Source organism: Schistocerca americana, chromosome 4 (genome assembly GCF_021461395.2).
Source record: "Schistocerca americana isolate TAMUIC-IGC-003095 chromosome 4, iqSchAmer2.1, whole genome shotgun sequence".
NCBI lineage: Eukaryota > Metazoa > Arthropoda > Insecta > Orthoptera > Acrididae > Schistocerca > Schistocerca americana.
The window spans coordinates 628,459,753-628,480,116 of record NC_060122.1 but is presented as its reverse complement, the minus strand read 5'-3'; positions in this window follow the sequence as shown (position 1 = coordinate 628,480,116).

Sequence of the window (20,364 nt, the reverse complement as noted above, 5' to 3'; positions counted from 1 at the left end):
TGGTACACAAATAGCATACTTCGTCTACTAGTTTCCGCGGATTTTTGCAAATCCAGTTCACTCAACATCACCTGACTAAATCTGACTGCACAGGATTACCTCTGTTTCGCTCCCATCTACATTTCACTCTTACTAAATTGTTACGTCAGAGAGTTTGTGGCCAAAGATTTTTATGGCTCAGTACCTCACTCCTGTCTGTGACACAGTTTCTTGTCATTCCACTTCTGAAACTGCAGCTTGGTGATGGTGAAAGTAGAGGATAAGCTTTCGCTCACAGTACTAGTACTGGTTACTATTTGGTCACGTGGAAGACGCTCTACAGCGGCGCGTGTTAAGTTACGCTCTTACGACCGCACTAGGCCGGACCTGCTACCTGCCAGAGGCTGTACCCTGGAGGCTGGAGGCTCTCCACAGAACATCGGGATGCACTCTGCCTTCCACTGCAGACTGCGGTGCACATCCTCCAACTTCCCACGGCGCTCCAATACCTCCCCTCCGTAAACAGACCCTCCTCTTGCGCCATCCCACACAGTAATTCCGCTCCTTCCTTTCATTACGTCATTCAGCATTCGCGCGGTGCGCTCTGATACGCCTCTCTCCCCTCCAGAAGAATGTGATTGGCATGTTGATGAGCTACCATGCTACACCTACAGTGGCATGTATACTCCTCAGCCCATTGTACGTTGTGTGGCATAGGTTAATTCTTACTAGAACATATGATTTTCTGTCCTATCACATTCCCGTATTGAGCATGGAAGGAAATGTCCATATGGTAAGACTGCATTATCCTGGTAGGGCAAGGCAATTGTGATATTACTGTTGATAGTAGTTCAACTGGTAACTGAAATTCCCTGACAAGGTGAACCACATGTGGGGTAATGCTGAATATGTTGAATAAAATGATTAATCCCGGGAGACTGAAACTTCAAGAAGGCTATAACCTATAATCTGTAAATATTATATTTGCGTTCTTCCTAAAAGGAATAAAACACTAATTACAAATTATAAATATACTAGATGACAAACCCGACAATTATCGGGTATTCATTTTCCAATTCTCTATTAGAAACGAAAATAAAAAGTGAACTGAGTTTAAAGTGTAATATCGAAAAACATACATTTCCCTGTATTAGTGGAAATAACTCTTCGCCTACAGCCGTTTGTGCTTTGCAATTGAAAGCTGGCAAAAGTGATTCCATGTGTCAAGCATTTCCGTAAGTTGACTCGGCTGCAGGATGTCTTAGCAGTGAAGAATAAATGTATTAAAACATTATGCATGATGCGGCATTTTTCAGTCATCTCAGCGTTTATAAAGTTATATCTCTTGAACTGCGTGTCGTGCAGTGATATATTTGTGCAGGTACATTCAGCGTCACATGTGGATACCGTCTGCGAAATATGTTAAGAATATAATTAGTAGCAGAGAAGTAAAATGTTGTGGCAATTTTCCGCGGAACTCAGTGTTTATGACGTCATTTCTGCTGATCTGTTTTGTAGGTACGTTCTGCGGCACATGAAGATAATATCTGAAAAATGTGTTGCGAAGAGAGTTACTACCAAAGAAGAAATAAATTTAAAGATCTTACTCAATGCATCAGTTTTTCACGCATCGCGCTGTTTATGACGCCATATCCCTTGACATATGATAGGTAGCTCATTCTTACTTTCTCAGTGATTGTTGTCTGACAGCGGGGTATATACGTACTAAATTTGGTTGAAATCCTTGCAGCGATTTAGGAGGTGATGCGGAACACACACACACATAAATACATACATTAAGTATTAATTCAGTATATGAAGACAGGGTGTTTCATTCTGAATGCATGTAGTCACTGAATGAATTTTATGTCGGCTTATCCTGTGGGGCAGCTACGAGAATACAGTTAAATACCTAAACACGGGTGGCAGCGGTTTTGTGGCGTGGACTGGGCGGTTTTTTTAAGTTAGATGGCCTCGGGCAAGTACAGAAAGGGCAACAGCCTCAAAGGGTGCGGGGCAAAGTCAGGACATGCGGGGACCAAGCGGCAATCGGTATTGTAATTGTAAACTGTCGAAGCTGCGTTGGTAAAGTACCGGAACTTCAAGCGCTGATACAAACCACAGAAGCTGAAATCGTTATAGATACGGAAAGCTGGCTGAAGCCAGAGGTAAACTCTGCCGAAATTTTTACAAAGGCACAGACAGTGTTTAGAAAGGATAGATTGCAAGCAACCGGTGGTGGCGTCTTTGACACTGTTAGTTGTAGTTTATCCTGTAGTGAAATAGAAGCGGATAGTTCCTGTGAATTATTACGGGTGGAGGTTATAATCAACAGCCGAGCTAGGTTAATAATTGGCTCCTTTTACCGACCTCCCGACTCAGCAGCATTAGTGGCAGAACAACTGAGAGAAAATCTGGAATACATTTCACACAAATTTCCTCAGCATGTTATAGTCTTAGGTGGAGTTTTCAATTTACCAGATATGGACTTGGACACTCAGATGTTTAGGACGGGCGGTAGGGACAGAGCATCGAGTGACATTACACTCAGTGCATTATCCGAAAACTACCTCGAGCAACTAAACAGAGAACCCACTCTTGGAGATAACATCTTGGGCCTACTAATAACAAACAGACCCGATCGTTTCGACTCTGTAAGCGCAGAACAGAGAATCAGTGATAATAAGGCCAATGCAGCATCCCTGAATATGGAAGGAAATGGGAATATAAAAAAAGGGAGGAGGGTTTATCGGTTTAACAAGAGTAATAGGAGGCAGATTTCAGACTACTTAACACATCAAAACGAAAATTTCTGTTCCGACACTGACAATGTTGAGAGTTTATGGAAAAAGTTCAAGGCAACCGTAAAATGCGTTTTAGACAGGTACGTGCCGAGTAAAACTGTGAGGGACGGGAAAAAACCACCGTGGTTTAACAACAAAGTTAGGAAACTACTGCGAAAACAAAGAGAGCTTCACTGCAAATTTAAACGCAGCCAAAACCTCTCAGACAAACAGAAGCTAGACGATGTCCAAGTTAGCGTAAGGAGGGCTATGCGTGAAGCGTTCAGTGAATTCGATAGTAAAAGTCTATGTACCGACTTGACAGAAAATCCTAGGAAGTTCTGGTCTTCCGTTAAATCAGTAAGTGAATCGAAACAGAATATTCAGACACGATGGGATGATAATGGCATTGAAACAGAGGACGACACGCGTAAAGCTGGAATACTAAACATCTTTTTCCAAAGCTGTTTCACAGAGGAAGACCGCACTGCAGGTCCTTCTCTAAATCCTCGCACGAACGAAAAAATGGCTGTCATCGAAATAAGTGTCCAAGGAATACAAAACCAACTGAAATCACTCAACAGAGGAAAGTCTACTGGACCTGACGGGATACCAATTCGATTCTACACAGAGTACGCGAAAGAACTGGCTCCCCTTCTAAGAGCCGAGTACCGCAGGTCTCTAGCGGAACGAAAGGTTCCAAATGATTGGAAAAGAACACAGGTAGTCCCAGTTTTCAAGAAGGGTCGTCGAGCAGATGCGCAAAACTATAGGCCTATATCTCTGACGTCAATCTGTTGTAGAATTTTAGAACATGTTTCTTGCTCGCATATCATGCCATTTCTGGAAACAAAGATTCTACTCTGTAGGAAACAACATGGATTCCGGAAACAGCGATCGTGTGAGATCCAACTCGCTTTATTTGTTCGTGAGACCCAGAAAATATTAGTTATAGGTGCCCAGGTAGATGCCATTTATTTGACTTTCGGAAGGCGTTCGATACAGTTTCGCACTGTCGCCTTATAAACAAAGTAAGAGCCTACGGAATATCAGACCAGATGTGGCTGGATTGAAGTGTTTTTAGCAGACATAGCACAGCTTGTTGTTCTCAACGTCTACAGACGTTAAAGTAACCTCTGGCGTGCCACAGGGGAGTGTTATGGGACCACTGCTTTTCACAATATATAAAAATGACCTAGTAAATAGTGTCGGAAGTTCAATGCGGCCGATGCTGTAGTATAAAGAGAAGTTGAATCATTAGAAAATTGCAGCGAAATGCAGGAAGATCAGCAGTGGTTAGGAACTTGGTGCAGGGAGTGACAACTGACCCTTAACATAGACAAATGTAATGTATTGCAAATGCATAGAAAGAAGGATCCTTTATTGTATGATTATATGGTAGCGGAACAAACACTGGTAGCAGTTCAAATGGTTTATATGGCTCTGAGCACAATGGGACTTAACTTCTCAGGTCATCAGCCCCCTAGAACTTAGAACTACTTAAACCTAACTAACCTAAGGACATCACACACATCCATGCCGGCCGAAGTGGCCGTGCGGTTGAAGGCGCTGCAGTCTGGAACCGGAAGACCGCTGCGGTCGCAGGTTCGAATCCTGCCTCGGGCATGGATGTTTGTGATGTCCTTAGGTTAGTTAGGTTTAACTAGTTCTAAGTTCTAGGGGACTAATGACCTCAGCAGTTGAGTCCCATAGTGCTCAGAGCCATTTGAACACACATCCATGCCCGAGGCAGGATTCGAACCTGCGACCGTAGCGGTCGCGCGGTTCCAGACTGTAGCGCCTAGAACCGCTCGGCCACCCCGGCCGGCTGGTAGCAGTTACTTCTGTAAAATATCTGGGAGTATGCGTACGGAACGATTTGAAGTGGAATGATCATATAAAATTAATTGTTGGTAAGGCGGGTTCCAGGTTGAAATTCATTGGGAGAGTCCTTAGAAAATTTAGTCCATCAACAAAGGAAGTGGCTTACAAAACACTCGTTGGACCTATACTTGAGTATTGCTCATCAATGTGGGATCCGTACCAGGTCGGGTTGACAGAGGAAATAGAGAATATTCAAAGAAGAGCGGTGCGTTTCGTCACAGGGTTGTTTGGTAAGCGTGATAGCGTTACGGAGATATTTAACAAACTCAAGTGGCAGATTCTGCGAGAGAGGCGGTCTGCGTCGTTGTGTAGGTTGCTGTCCATGTTTCGTGAGGGTGCTTTTCTGGATGAGGTATCGAATATATTGCTTCCCTCTACTTATACCTCCCGAGGAGATCACGAATGTAAAATTAGAGAGATTCGAGCGCGCACGGAGGCTTTCCGGCAGTCGTTCTTCCCGCGAACCAAACGTGACTGGAACGGAAAAAGGAGGTACTGCAGTGGCACGTAAAGTGCCCTCCGTCACACACCGTTGGGTCGCTTGCGGAGTATAAATGTAGATGTAGATTTAGATGTATCATATGCATAGCACCGTGTTATGTAGGGAAATGAAAGCGTGAGATGTGTGGTAAGTAAAGAAATACGGAAATAAATCTCAGGGGAAACGATTCGCACGGGGATGGCATCAAACTTAGTTTCCTTACATTCATTCGGTGTCATTTTACAAACAAGTCTGCCACTTAAGGTAGACTCACGGTTGAACAATGTAGCAGACCTATCAAAAGAAAGTGGAAGTCCACCAAAACGGAGATATTAAGAGGTTATGCCTTACATTATTCGTGAAACATTACAGTTACCAACACTCGGTGAAAATGTTCGTCATAAAGGTACTAATGTATGTAAGAGACTTGCTTCCAGCTGCGACGTTCTATATAAATGTTGTAAAAGAATCAATTCTGAAGGATGGGTGACTATCTTCACTGACGAGGATGCGAATCTTGAGCCCATTCCCAAAATACCGAAACCTGGTTCATGCGAGGCATTAGTTACCTAAGGGTAGGAGTAGGGTGCGGTCTCACCAATTAGACCACAAGCGCCATGTACCTCCATCTACATTTGTGTGTACTCAACATCAAAATTCTACCGTAACAGTTGAAGCAAAAACATCTGCTTTCAAGCATTCGCTGGACAAACCACGATTTTTCTGTGTGAGACACTACTGTCACCCTACCGCATATTAGTCGACGATAGTCACGCGTTCACATTAGTGCGGGCTGTGCCAAACCGCAGCAGATTCCTGAATTCGTTCGATTCCTGCTGTTATACCATTAGCCACTTCTGAACTGCCACGTAACTGTGCTATGATTGCATGCAACTCAGCACTGTTTCCATAAGTCGGTAGTTGAGTGTGACTATTCTGTCTTTTTCTAATGGATAGTTTCAGACAGAAACTTCTTTGGAAAGTTTAACACAGAATTTCAAGTTTTAAAATTTGGTTCTGGTGTAAACCACTGCAAAACATTCCGTTACATTGTCCCCCTTTTGCATATCTATCAGTTTGCTTCTATTTATTTTCTCAGTATCCTTTACGTGGTTCACAATATTGTATTTGGTTTATATTTTGAAAATAAATCTAGATTTAATAACAAATATAGGAAGGCAGAACCATCTCATTCGCAGTGATATAATAAGTTTTACGGAGGACAGTTTCCATGAACTAATACTGCAAAACTTGATATGAGAACAGTACTCATCTTAATGTTGACACGTTTTAAATACGCTCTTTGGAGCAACTGATGTATTTCACTGATGTACGAGGTCAAAATATTACATCTCTGGTAACTACTCTCACCGACAGACGATGAGGTAATTAGGTAATTAAGTAAAACATCGATAAAGGAACATTGATAACTCTCGTAATAGTTTGTCTATCAAGTACCGAATCAGTATCGTAATCCTCTTATCAAATTGAATCGCATGACATACATCACAATACCATTCTGTTTTATTTTTATTTTAGCATTTTTACAAATGATCCTTTTGTAAATTTTTAGCCCTTCCATACCTCTGTTCAACCCTGTTCAACATGATTTGAATGTGTACACAACCACTGACTTGTGAGGGACTCCGCTCCTCATTTGTATGCACAGAACTACCCGCATAATTTACCAGCAAACTGGAAATTATATGAAACTTGGCGGCTCGATACATGAGAACATCGTAATACGGCGTAGAGCTAGTTTGGCGCCATTATAATGACGTCAGAAGCAGCCACAATAAAAAATTAGCCTAATTTGAGGGGGGAGGCAGTTGTGGTCACTGTCTTAGCACAGTGAGGGCAGATGCAACTTACAGACGCTTTGACACCTACAGGCATGTCAATTTCAAGATGGAGCTGTGCTGTTTTAGTCTAGGGTGAAGATGGAAAGACATGGAGCGAGGCAGTTCCGTGCATCTCACTCTAGCGCATGATACCGCAGGTGCATCAGCAATCTCAACAGCAGTTGGCACCAGCAGTTGGCGCCACAGTGACACAGTGAAGTGTTACAAATCGGTTACTTCAAGGACAGTTCCGAGTCAGACATACTGCAGTGTACATTCACATAGAAGCCTAGTATTTGTTAGCCTGAAATATAAAATGCTTCTGTGGACCTGCTACTCTGGACAACCAACGACTGCTAGGGAAGTAAATCCACTCGACCTGTGGATTTCGGATTCTACACTTTTAGTGGTGCCTTGTACTGATGCTATTTAAATTAAATGTAGGTACATCGCAACATTTTTGCTGTAAACTATTCGAATGATATGACTGACTACAGCTCTTAGTCACAAATAATTTGGACAAAGCGTACCAAGTTTTCTCATTCTGCTACGTTCACAGTGGGGTCCTGCCCACTCGCCTCTTATATGGTGCCTAAAGGATTCTGCTTTCTCGGATAGCTATACAACAATTCAAGCATATCACATTGAGAGAGGAAAAGTTACTCTCTCACCCATTTTTCAAAAAGATTTTGTAACAACGTTATGCAGCTTGAGTGAGACTCTAGAAAGTTAACGGCCTGAGAAGGCGTTGATGGAGCCTGGTAGGGCACTAAAGCATGAGGTATTTTTTATGTTTCTTAGTCCATAGAAACGGCATGATGGAGGTTGAAAGCAAATGGCGGGGAGCCCATCCCTGAGTAAATCTTGCTGGACAGTCCCGCAGCCGCACAGGGCAAACAGAGCACCCCCTAGTCAAAACAGGTCTTCAGCAGGACAATGCTGCTATACCAACATTGGTGCCAACCGAAGGCTGGGTTGCGGGCGACGGACTGAAGGGAGACGTCTACACAGTGGCGTCGCAAACTGGGCATTGTGTGCAATGAAACGCCTAATAAAATTTTACAAGTTTTCGTGTTCGCAGATACTGCAAATAGGCCTGTGAACCACTTCCATCGACCGCCTTGGTCGTATAAGAAACTCTGGCGTCTGAGAAACGTTTACAGTTAGAATCTGTATGACACCTCATATCTAGGACTAACATGCTCCAAGGGACAGGTAATTTAGATAAATATCTCTAAGATTGTATCTGTTTGCTTGTTGCCGTGGAAAGCGATCTCACTTCAGAGAAAAATATCTTCTCCCACCGCAAAAACTTAAAAAAGCCAGTAATTGGTGGTTTCTTTTTTTTTCAGAGATGCATGTTTGTTAACTCTTGCGCTGGTTTGACATGAGTTTGTGCTGTCGTGTAGGGGGGGATATTTAGCGCCTATAAGACCCCTTGATTGGCTCAAGATGGGGTGAAGGCAGTGTCGTTCATGGACTTTGAGGGTGGAGAGATACGAGGCACTCGGTCTCTAGACTTCAGCCTGGAACCATCTTCTGGTTGAAGCTCTGGCAGGTGTGGCTGGTACCTGGGACCTGTCCTAAGACTGACTTCACTTGCAAGGAGCTAGACTGCAGAGCCTGTGGTGAATTTCTTACTGTACCGACAGTGGGACTTCAAACGTCTCAGACTACTCTTTTGCTGAGGGCACACTTATTCGTTTTTGGTTTAGCAGTCTTGACGTTTGGTATCCTTCTGCGCTCTGTCGTATAAGTGAGCCAAATTGGCCCTTGGTAAGACCAGTGAACGGGTGTACCACACACGGAAATCTACGATAATTTCAGGGCTCTGGTAGAGAGTAAATTGCAATCCATCTGCCTGATTGCTAGACCGTGAGATTTTTACGTTTCTTTCGTGGCGGCGAACAATTGACAGGTGCCGCCTTAAGCCTCGCCTCCACCGGCCACATCTCGCCAGCTGCAAGTTACATCACTGCACGAAGCAAACAGGCTAACGTACTGCTACTCCGGCGTTGTCAGGGCGTACAGATCCCAATCGCCACGTACTCACAGCTGCACCTATATAATCTTCTATCGATTGGAACGGTCTGCTCAGCCTCAGATTAATTCAAATTGCGACATCTTCTTTTTCAGGGCCAGAGTACTTGACTCACTTTTGCCACCCAGTATCCTTGTCCTTTGAGGTCTTTAACCACCTATAAGTTGTTTACGGTATTCTATCATAACGTGTTTTGCATAAATTATGTCATTCTTTGTCTTTGGAGAATAAATGTTGCCACTAAACTACATTTTGCATACATTCTCAATCATTTTTATACAGCCCCCAAAAGTGTTAACTTTCGTCGGGGAATCCCATGTCAGGATAACTTTCATTGTGGCGTCCTCCGCAAGGTTCTCAGTCATTTTTATATAGTTCGAAACAGGTTAACATTCAACTTCAATTTTTATATTACAATAAAGTCGGTTGACAATACTAACTTTGGTTTACAATGGTGTCGCAAGCGATGGGTGACATGCAGTTAATGTCTTTCGCTATATACAAAGTCCATGGCAGTAATGGACATGGATCCCTAAAAACAGCGCTGCTAATGTCCACCTTGTACTCTGTGGTTCTGCTAGTGCCGGTCTACACCCCACAGGTCCAGAAGTGTTACAGATGGCTTCAGATCAGTTCGTTTACGTCGCACAAATCCTTCTTGGTATTGCAATTTTTTTCCATCAGTGAATCTGATATATGAACTAATTTTATGTACACGTTGTAGTGATCATTAGCATTAGTTACCATTGAGAGTGGACGTGATGAGTTGGTGTTAGTCAGGAATGCCTTTAGCGCAACTAAGACGCCATTATCAACACCTCATCACGTCTTGTCATTAATGAAATGTACTTATCACCAGAATTTCTTGGGATTTAGAGTTTGAACGAGATCGTGTAATGGGGCTACAAGAAGCTGCGTGTTCCATCCCCGATACTACAGTACGCGTAGCAGGAATGCAGGCACTGTACATGATTCCTGGCAGCAGTGGCCACGGGAATATACGATCCCACTCTGTGTGAATCTCGCCACGACTGTAAATAAAATGTAATATGTGAGACGTGGAGTATAGTCGCAAAAAGTCTGGGCTCCGGACCCCCATATGCCACATCCGGCAGGGAAGACCATCGGTTCGGCATACGGCTCTAGCGCATCGTACCGCAGGTGCATCAGCAATTTGAGCGGCAGTTGGCACCAGCAGTTGGCGTCACAGTGACACAGTGAACTGTTACAAATCGGTTACTTCAAGGATAGTTCCGAGTCAGACATACTGTAGTGTACATTCCAATGACCCCAGACCAACACCACTGGCGACTTCAGTGGTGTTGAGCGAGTACTCATTGGAGTGCGGGTTAGAGATTTGTTGTGTATGCTGATGAACGCAGGTTCTGCCTCGGTGTCAGTGATGGCCGCGTGTTGGTTAGAAAGAGACCAGTTGAGGACCTGTAACCAACCTATCTGCTTCATAGGAGCACACCTGGAGTTATGGTCTAGGGTGTTTTCGAATGACAGCAGGAGCACTCTCTTGGTTATCCCACGAACCCTGACTGCAAATTTGACCGTCAGTCTGGTGATTCGACCTTTTGTGCTGTCATTCATGATGTGTTACAACGGGATAACGGTCGCCTACTTACCTCTGTTCTACAGCAAAATGCTCTACAGTGAGCCGACATGTTGATTTGGCCTGCTCGAGTATGACATCTGTCTACAACTGAGCACATATGGGATATCATCGGACCATAAATGCAGCGTCATCTATAACCAGCATTAACCATCCCTGTATCGACTGACTGAGTGAAACAGGGCTGGAGCTACACCCCACAAACTGACATCCACCACCTGTACAACTCAATGCGATCACGTTTGCATGCTTGCATTGTACACTACTGGCCATTAAAATTGCTACACCAAGAAGATGACGTGCTACAGACGCGAAATTTAACGGACAGGAAGAAGATGCTGTGATATGCAAATGATTAGCTTTTCAGAGCATTCACACAAGGTAGGCGCCGGTGGCGACACCTACAACGTGCTGACATGAGGAAAGTTTACAACCGATTTCTCATACACAAACACCAGTTGACCGGTGTTGCCTAGTGAAACGTTGTTGTAATGCCTCGTGTAAGCAGGAGAAATGCGTACCATCACGTTTCCGACTTTGTTAAAGGTCGTATTGTAGCCTATCGAGATTGTGGTTTACCGTATCGCGACGTTGCTACTCGCGTTAGTCCAGATCCAATGACTGTTAGCAGAATATGGAATCGGTGGGTTCAGCAGGGTAATAGGGAACGCCGTGCTGGATCCCAGCGGCCTCGTATCACTAACAGTTGAGATGACAGGCATCTTATTCGCATGGCTGTAACAGATCGCGCAGCCACGTCTCGATCCCTGAGTCAACAGATGGGGACGTTTGCAAGACCACAACCATCTGCACGAACAGTTCGACGACGTTTGCAGCAGCATGGACTATCAGCTCGGAGACCATGGCTGCGGTTACCCTTGACGCTGCTTCACAGACAGGAGCCCCTGAGATGGTGTACTCAACGACGAAACTGGGTGCACGACGGGCTAAACGTCATTTCTTCGGATGAATCCAGGTTCTATTTACAGCATCATGAGGGTCGCATCCGTGTTTGGCGACATCGCGGTGAACGCACATTGGAAGCATGTAGTCGTCATCGCCATTCTGGGGTATTACCCGGCGTGGTGGTATGGGGTGCCATTGGTTACACGTCTCGGTCACCGCTTGTTCGCATTGACGGCACTTTGAACAGTGGACGTTACATTTCAGATGTGTTACGACCCGTGGCTCTACCCTTAATTCGATCCCTGCGAAACCCTACATTTCAGCAGGATAATGCACGACCGCAAGTTGCAGGTTCTGTACGGGCCTTTCTGGATGCAGAAAATGTTCGACTGCTGCCCTGGCCAGCACATTCTCCAGATCTCTCACCAATAGTAAACGCCTGGTCAATGGTGGCCGAGCAACTGGCTCGTCACAATACGCCAGTCACTACTCTTGATGAACTGTGGTATCGTGTTGAAGCTGCATGGGCAGCTGTACCTGTACACGCCATCCAAGCTCTGTTTGACGCAATGCCCAGGCGTATCAAGGCCGTTATTACGGCAAGAGGTGGTTGTTCTGGGTAGTGATCTCTCAGGATTTATGCACCCAATAGCGTGAAAATGTAATCACATGTCAGTTCTAGTATAATATATTTGTCCAATGAATACCCGTTTATCATCTGCATTTCTTCTTGGTGTAGCAATTTTAATGGCCGGTAATGTACATTCTGGTGGCTACACCTGTTATTACTGTACCAGCATTACACATTTTAATGAATTATCTCGCGATTACATCAACTTGTGATCTTGTACTGGTAATCAGTTAAGTATGTTACCTAGACAGATGTTTTCCAGAAATCTTATTGCTCCACATTAATTATATTTTCCGTAATTATGCGCAAAAATGCAAACGTTCTCTGTAAAATATTTCTTGGGGAGGATTATGACCTCATTACACTGCCACATCTCCACTCCTGGTATACGACGTTATCTTTCCGTTTTTTTGTTTGTGGGAATGATTCATATGTTGTGAATGTTAGGTTACCAAACATACATCAATGTTTAGCTGGGTAGCGTCGTATCTGCGCTGTTTTGGCGAAGGCTTCTGGGACACCCAATTAGTGCTCTCTCGACTGCACCGCCTCGGCAGCAGTTGGCGACTTGTTCCGCTCCCGGCTGCTGTATGCGAGCAGCAGCTCGTGCCGTAAGTAGCCAAAGTCCCGCAGACAGCAGTGCATTAAATATGGCGCCGTGTCGCGAGCGAAGTTGTTGTCTAAGCGGCTTTACCCCGCCTCGCCTCGCCATTGTTTTAATTTGCAGACGTAGACGACTCACTTGGCAACAGCCGCCATTGCTGTTTATCTGTGCGTGCGGCGAGAGGCGGCGCCGGTGGCGGCGGCGGCGGCGGTGGCGGCGGCGGCGGCGGCGGCATCAGACGCGGAGGCGGCGTCGTAATTGAAGCAGACGGCGAACAGTATGCTTGTCGCACAAACTTCCCTCATCGTTGTCTGTCCCGCGTCTTTCTGTTATCCTTTCTCTCTCTCTCTCTCTCTCTCTCTCTCTCTCTCTCTCTCTCTCTCCCTTTCTTCCACACACACACATACACACACTTGGTGTGTGTAAGTTAACGCATAGTGAACATAGTCACTAAGCTCGGACTATCAGACTAGATATTCTCTGCCTTAATGCCCTGTACTGACGTGCTGAAGCAATTTAAATAAAGGGCTAAGACTCTAGCGTCTCGCATCTTCATTTGGCGCTTGGCTTTGCGCATTAAATACCAAACTGTGCATAAAGTTTATTAAGCAAGCTACTTGCTGTAGTAAAAACTCTCTCTCTCTCTCTCTCTCTCTCTCTCTCTCTCTCTTTCTTCCACACACACATATATACTCGGTGCGGATTTCGCGCTGCTGCAACGTTACTGGCAAGTCTTGTGACGCATTTTTTCGGTGTTTTGTTTATTTTTCTCCAATTAATCGACAGACATTTTTATTATTGCTATTTATGAATTTGGCCGGCTATGGACCGCCTGCAACTTAAGACTTATGGTGTTTCTTTTTCTTCCTTTCTTCCCAATTACTTCTTCATTTTTTCGCCAACTACTCGTCTCTGCTCATCTGTCCACAATCTCTTGGGTCGAGGTTTTGGCTCATCTTCTTCATAGTTTTCGTTTTCTATCAGTAGCCCGAAGTGATTCCTGTCACGTATTATTTCTCCTGTAACACCTATTTTGTTGGCTCTTCTTTACTACTTCTATCCATCCGACAGTTTTTTTCAGCTTACTAACGTAATTAAAAATTTTCTTTGTAATCTGTGTTTCTTCCTTTCTTTCTAAATGTCCATAAAATTTTAGCCGCCTCTTCCTCATCGTATCTGTGATCTTTTCTGTAAAGTCTTCATTTCTCCTTTTAATCCGCCAATATTCCTTGTTTTTCTCAGGACCTAGAATTTTTCATGGCTTGGATCCACTCCCCAGGTATTTTTTCCATACTTTGTTTTCATAAACTTTTCCGTATTACGTTTGTGTTCTGTATACTCGGTTCATTCATAGGATATTTTTAGCCCAGTCTTTTCAGCAATCTCGTTTAACAGAAATGCCATATCATCCACAACGGCTAAACATTTCACTTCGAATTTGTTCTTTCCTTGGCCCATGCTTATACCCTTTGTGACTCTGTTTTTAATGTGCTTTCCCATGTTTTTACTGTTTTATCTAAAACAGAGTTAAAGCGAATTGGGGACAGTCCATCTCCTTGTCGAAATCCTGTTTTGATTTTTAATGGTTCAGAAATTTCGGCTTGAAACTTAATTTTTGATGTTGTATCTGTGAGCGTTTGTTCAACAAGTCTTCTGGTGTTTTCATCTATTCCTTATTCATAAAGTATATGGAATAGTGTTTGTCTGTCAACTGAGCCTTCTTGAAGTCTACGAAAGTAACTGCTGTATTTTTATTTTGTATAGCTCTCACTCTCAAAATTGTTTTTAAAGTAAGAATCTGTTCTGCACATGATCTACCTTTTCTAAATCCTTTTTGATAATCTCCTATATTAGGTCCTGCTTGTTCCTCTATTCCATTCAAAAGTGCTTTAGAAAGTATTTTGTATGTCACTGGTAACAAGGATATGCCCCTGTAGCTGTTGGTGTCTGTTTTATCTCCTTTTCTGTGGAGAGGATGGATCAGTGCTTGTTTCCCGTCACTGGGTATGATTCCTTTTGTCCAAATGTCTTTATTTACATTGTAAGTCTTCTGCCATGCGGATAAGGCCCCTAGCTTCCGCACTACTACTACTATCCCAACCTCTCCTGGTGTTTTCTTATTCTTCAATGCTTTGATAATCCTTTCTATTTCTTCTACTGTAGGTGGTTTCGATGGTGAATTGTGGTTTTTGAAATTGTAATTTGTCATTACGCTGTTCACAATTTAATAGGTTTTGAAGTATTCGGCTACAATTTCGTAGTTCTCTTTATTGGTTAAAAACATTTTTCCATTTTTATCTTTAAGGTATAAACTTGGTGACTGGAATCCTGTTAAAACTTCTCTGAATGACTTATAGAAGTCTCTAGTGTTGTTCCTTTTTAAGTTTGAATCCATTTCTTCTAATCTGTCTTTGTCCTATTTTCTTTTCATTGATCTGATGATTTTTGCTGTCTTTTTACTTTCTTCTTTAAACTCTTCCCAGTATTCATGTTTCTTATTACTGTTCCATTCTCTCCATGCCTTTAGTCGATTGTCAATTGCTTCATCACACAGCTTGTTCCACCATCTGTGTCTTGGTATTCTTCGTGATTGTTCCATTTCTTAAACTGACTCTAGCATTGTTTCTTTAATTTCATCCCAATCATCCAATTTTCTTATGTTTAGTGTATCACAGAATTTGTCCTGGTTTTGCATTAGAAATTTAATGCTTACTCTTGGATATCTTCTTGGTTTTGGTTTAGGTTTGATCGGTTGGAACATGGTCATTATTTCAGTCAGATAATGGTCTGAGTCTATGTTTAGGCACTTCCTCATTCTGAGATCCAAGATTTCCTTGTAGCTGAGAGTCGTTATTGCCACATAGTCCTGCTGATATTCACCTTGATTTGGATTAGGCGATACCAACGTTTTTTTTCTTTATATATATATAAAGTTTTCCACTATTTTAACCAAACTTGGAACACACATTCCTTACTGTCAAACAACAATCGCAGTAGGGGTGAGAACCACCTACCTTTTACAGTTCAGCAGATATGACGCCGCAAACAATGAGATGGGTGAAGAACTGCCACATCATGCATAACGCTTGAATGCAATCTGCCTGCTAACTGTATTCGCAATTGATTTCGCCCACAGTATCCACAAACGCCACTAAATGCACCTACAAAAATATTTAATGGCACCAAGAATGTGATCAGGAGATGTTACGTCATAAACACTGAGCTGCACTAAAAACTGCCACACTGTGCACGAAGTTTAAGTTTAGTACTTATTTACAACTACCTATACTCGCAACTTATTTCGATTGCGGTATCCTCATCTGCGGCTGAATGTATCTACAAAATTTTATCATTGTGTGACACATAGTCCAGAAGATTGGTTGGTTGGTTGGTTTGGGGAAGGAGACCAGACAGCGTGGTCATCGGTCTCATCGGATTAAGGAAGGATGGGGAAGGAAGTCGGCCGTGCCCTTTCAGAGGAACCATCCCGGCATTTGCCTGGAGCGATTTAGGGAAATCACGGAAAACCTAAAGCAGGATGGCCGGACGCGGGATTGAACCGTCGTCCTTCCGAATGCGAGTCCAGTGTGTAACCACTGCGCCACCTCGCTCGGTAGTCCAGAAGACATGACGTCATATGCATCGGGATGCAAAGAAAACTGCCGCATCATGCATGACTTTTAAGTTTCTTATTTCTGCGCTACAAACAACTTCCCGAAGAGGGCAACCACAGCTGAGAGACGTCGTGAATAACAATAAAGAGAACGAACTGTATAAAACCGATGTGATATTCTCTGTGTTCGCAACATACTCTCCTGGAAATGGAAAAAAGAACACATTGACACCGGTGTGTCAGACCCACCATACTTGCTCCGGACACTGCGAGAGGGCTGTACAAGCAATGATCACACGCACGGCACAGCGGACACACCAGGAACCGCGATGTTGGCCGTCGAATGGCGCTAGCTGCGCAGCATTTGTGCACCGCCGCCGTCAGTGTCAGCCAGTTTGTCGTGGCATACGGAGCTCCATCGCAGTCTTTAACACTGGTAGCATGCCGCGACAGCGTGGACGTGAACCGTATGTGCAGCTGACGGACTTTGAGCGAGGGCATATAGTGGGCATGCGGGAGGCCGGGTGGACGTACCGCCGAATTGCTCAACACGTGGGGCGTGAGGTCTCCACAGTACATCGATGTTGTCGCCAGTGGTCAGCGGAAGGTGCACGTGCCCGTCGACCCGGGACCGGACCGCAGCGACTCACGGATGCACGCCAAGACCGTAGGATCCTACGCAGTGCCGTAGGGGACCGCACCGCCACTTCCCAGCAAATTAGGGACACTGTTGCTCCTGGGGTATCAGCGAGGACCATTCGCAACCGTCTCCATGAAGCTGTGCTACGGTCCCTCACACCGTTAGGCCGTCTTCCGCTCACGCCCCAACATCGTGCAGCCCGCCTCCAGTGGTGTCGCGACAGGCGTGAATGGAGGGACGAATGGAGACGTGTCGTCTTCAGCGATGAGAGTCGCTTCTGCCTTGGTGCCAATGATGGTCGTATGCGTGTTTGGCGCCGTGCAGGTGAGCGCCACAATCAGGACTGCATACGACCGAGGCACACAGGGCCAACACCCGGCATCATGGTGTGGGGAGCGATCTCCTACACTGGCCGTACACCACTGGTGATCGTCGAGGGGACACTGAATAGTGCACGGTACATCCAAACCGTCATCGAACCCATCGTTCTACCATTCCTAGACCGGCAAGGGAACTTGCTGTTCCAACAGGACAATGCACGTCCGCATGTATCCCGTGCCACCCAACGTGCTCTAGAAGGTGTAAGTCAACTACCCTGGCCAGCAAGATCTCCGGATCTGTCCCCCATTGAGCATGTTTGGGACTGGATGAAGCGTCGTCTCACGCGGTCTGCACGTCCAGCACGAACGCTGGTCCAACTGAGGCGCCAGGTGGAAATGGCATGGCAAGCCGTTCCACAGGACTACATCCAGCATCTCTACGATCGTCTCCATGGGAGAATAGCAGCCTGCATTGCTGCGAAAGGTGGATATACACTGTACTAGTGCCGACATTGTGCATGCTCTGTTGCCTGTGTCTATGTGCCTGTGGTTCTGTCAGTGTGATCGTGTGATGTATCTGACCCCAGGAATGTGTCAATAAAGTTTACCCTTCCTGGGACAATGAATTCACGGTGTTCTTATTTCAATTTCCAGGAGTGTATTTCTCATGCAGTATCCACACATGAATGTACTTACACAAATATATCGTTGAACGATACATACCTCAAGAGATATGTCGTTATAAACACCGAGATACGTGAAAAAATGCCGTATCAAGCATGAAGCTTTAATACAAGTATTCTTTGCTACTATCACACTTAAGGAAACACAGGTGAAGGGAACCCCTGACTCTTAGCAGCGCTTATGACATCTCTGAACTGCGTGGCGCAAACACCTGAAGGCACAAGCGATAGCCGTCTAGAGAATTGTAGAGGCGTTTACAAATTCGCGTTGGAGACCCGCGAAGAATCGCACCCAGCGTACAGAAACTTTTCGGGACCGTGTTTCTTAATCTGAATGCTGTGGTTACGCATTAGTACCTTTCCTATAATTCTTTGTATGTCTATTTAATAATTTTAAAAGTGTTTTCACGTATACGCAGAAATGAAGTTTCTTCGATACTTCACTACAAACGCAGTTCATGTTTTGTTTTCGTTTCTAACACAAAATTGTCAAAATGAATACCCGCACAGTGCCAGGTTTGTCAGAAAGTATTATCTATATTATCTGACAAACAAAAATATTTTGGCTCACCTTCATGCATGACATACAGTGCGGGGATTAGACAAGATACAAAGAGCGTATTCTGTTAACTCTCATCTGGTGTAGCGACTACCCTTTTTTGGCATAGATTTTACCGACGCCGAAGGTAATAGCATACAGATTGGAGGTAGCAGTTTGCTACTTTATTAGCGCGCATCTTATCATCGAAGTCCGCTGCGACACGTTAACTCTTCCTCCTCAAGACGGAGGCCTCAGTCGTGTCAACGTCCATGCAAGGCGGCTGCCCTTAATGTAAGTACGATGATTAAATCGTGGACCCACCACCGGACCGGACTAACGGGAACCTTGATTCTTGAACTGGCCCCTCCTTACTGAGTGGCGCCCGTTGCAGTAGCGCATACGTCTACCTCCGTCTCATAGGTCAGGACATTCTTCATCGAACCCATTTATGTCCATAGCGACTTAACTTGTATCAATAATCCTACGACACGTGAAGTTCCTAATGCCCAGAATGTGGTGGAGAGCTGGTATTCTACGATCGCATGGCCAATGGTCTGGTGTTCTGTGCACCATGTCCGCCTCGACACCAACGTTCGTGCGTCCTGGTATCTGGCTGTTGATAGCTTCGTCTGATGGCATTAACATGAGAGATTCACCACTTTGCTCACTGTGCAGCAGGCTCTACACGGTTGATGTATGGATTTTCTGCAAAGATGTGGCAGTTACTTCGGAAAATATTTGCCTTTTTGTATGTACAGCTTCCCATGCTCTTGCACTGAAGTCAGTTTCATTCCTAGATGAGACCCATTTCCCACTTACTACTTACCAACATCACCAACGCAGTGAATTAGATAAAAGTCCTACCAGACTTTTTACATAAAGGAGATAAGAGCGTTCTTGATATTTGGACGTTATTGCAAGATCGCTTTATGCTTCTCGCGCTCAGTCCTAGATACCATCAATACTACACTAACCATTTGGATAGTGCCTTCTTGGACTCCGCTAACTGAAGCTAGGGTGTCACGGGTATGATAAATTGATCTCAGACTGTGTGTTTAATACCAGCACTTCGACTGGTGTACCGCCAAAATGGAATATTCTTTGAGAAGACGTGCTCAAAGGGTGCGTGATTGACTTGGAATTCAGAGAGCATACACCCACAAGTTGGCGGTTGCGGATACAATTTGGTTTGTTCCGCCGGGAAAGCGTTCTTACTTCAAATGCTTTTTTTTTGTCATTTATAATAGTTGCACATCGATGCGAATGTCTTATACAGTCGCTCTTCTTATAATGAGAAGCTTTTGCTGCAACGAAGAAAAACTCTTGTTGTTCTGCTGTGGTAAATTTTCATTATACGCTTGTTTGTATGACCATCTTCCGCAGCAGCTGTTAACATCTGTTATTATAGGTTACCTCTCTTTATTATTTTTCGCCAGGAGGAGGTCGCATTTGATCCTTTTTCTAAAAAGAATTAAAGAAAGAAATAAAGTTTTAATGTTAAAAAAATGAAAATTTGTTAAAGCGACAACCAAATAACTCGTAAAAAAAGCGGTCATGGGGGATGAAAAAAGTAGTTAGAACCTTGCCTGCAAAAAGGCAGAGGTCACGTGCTCGGAAGAAAAGGCTGTCAAGGCGACCATCGCGTAGAGCGGGAAATTCGGGTTCGAGTCCCGGTTATCTTCACTGTCGTCATCCCAATTTACAGCCGATAGTGGTTCATATTCTCAAATGCGAAGACAGTTTCTGTATTTCTTGACGGTTATTGTCGCTGCAATGCGTGTTGCATTGTACTTCGTAAA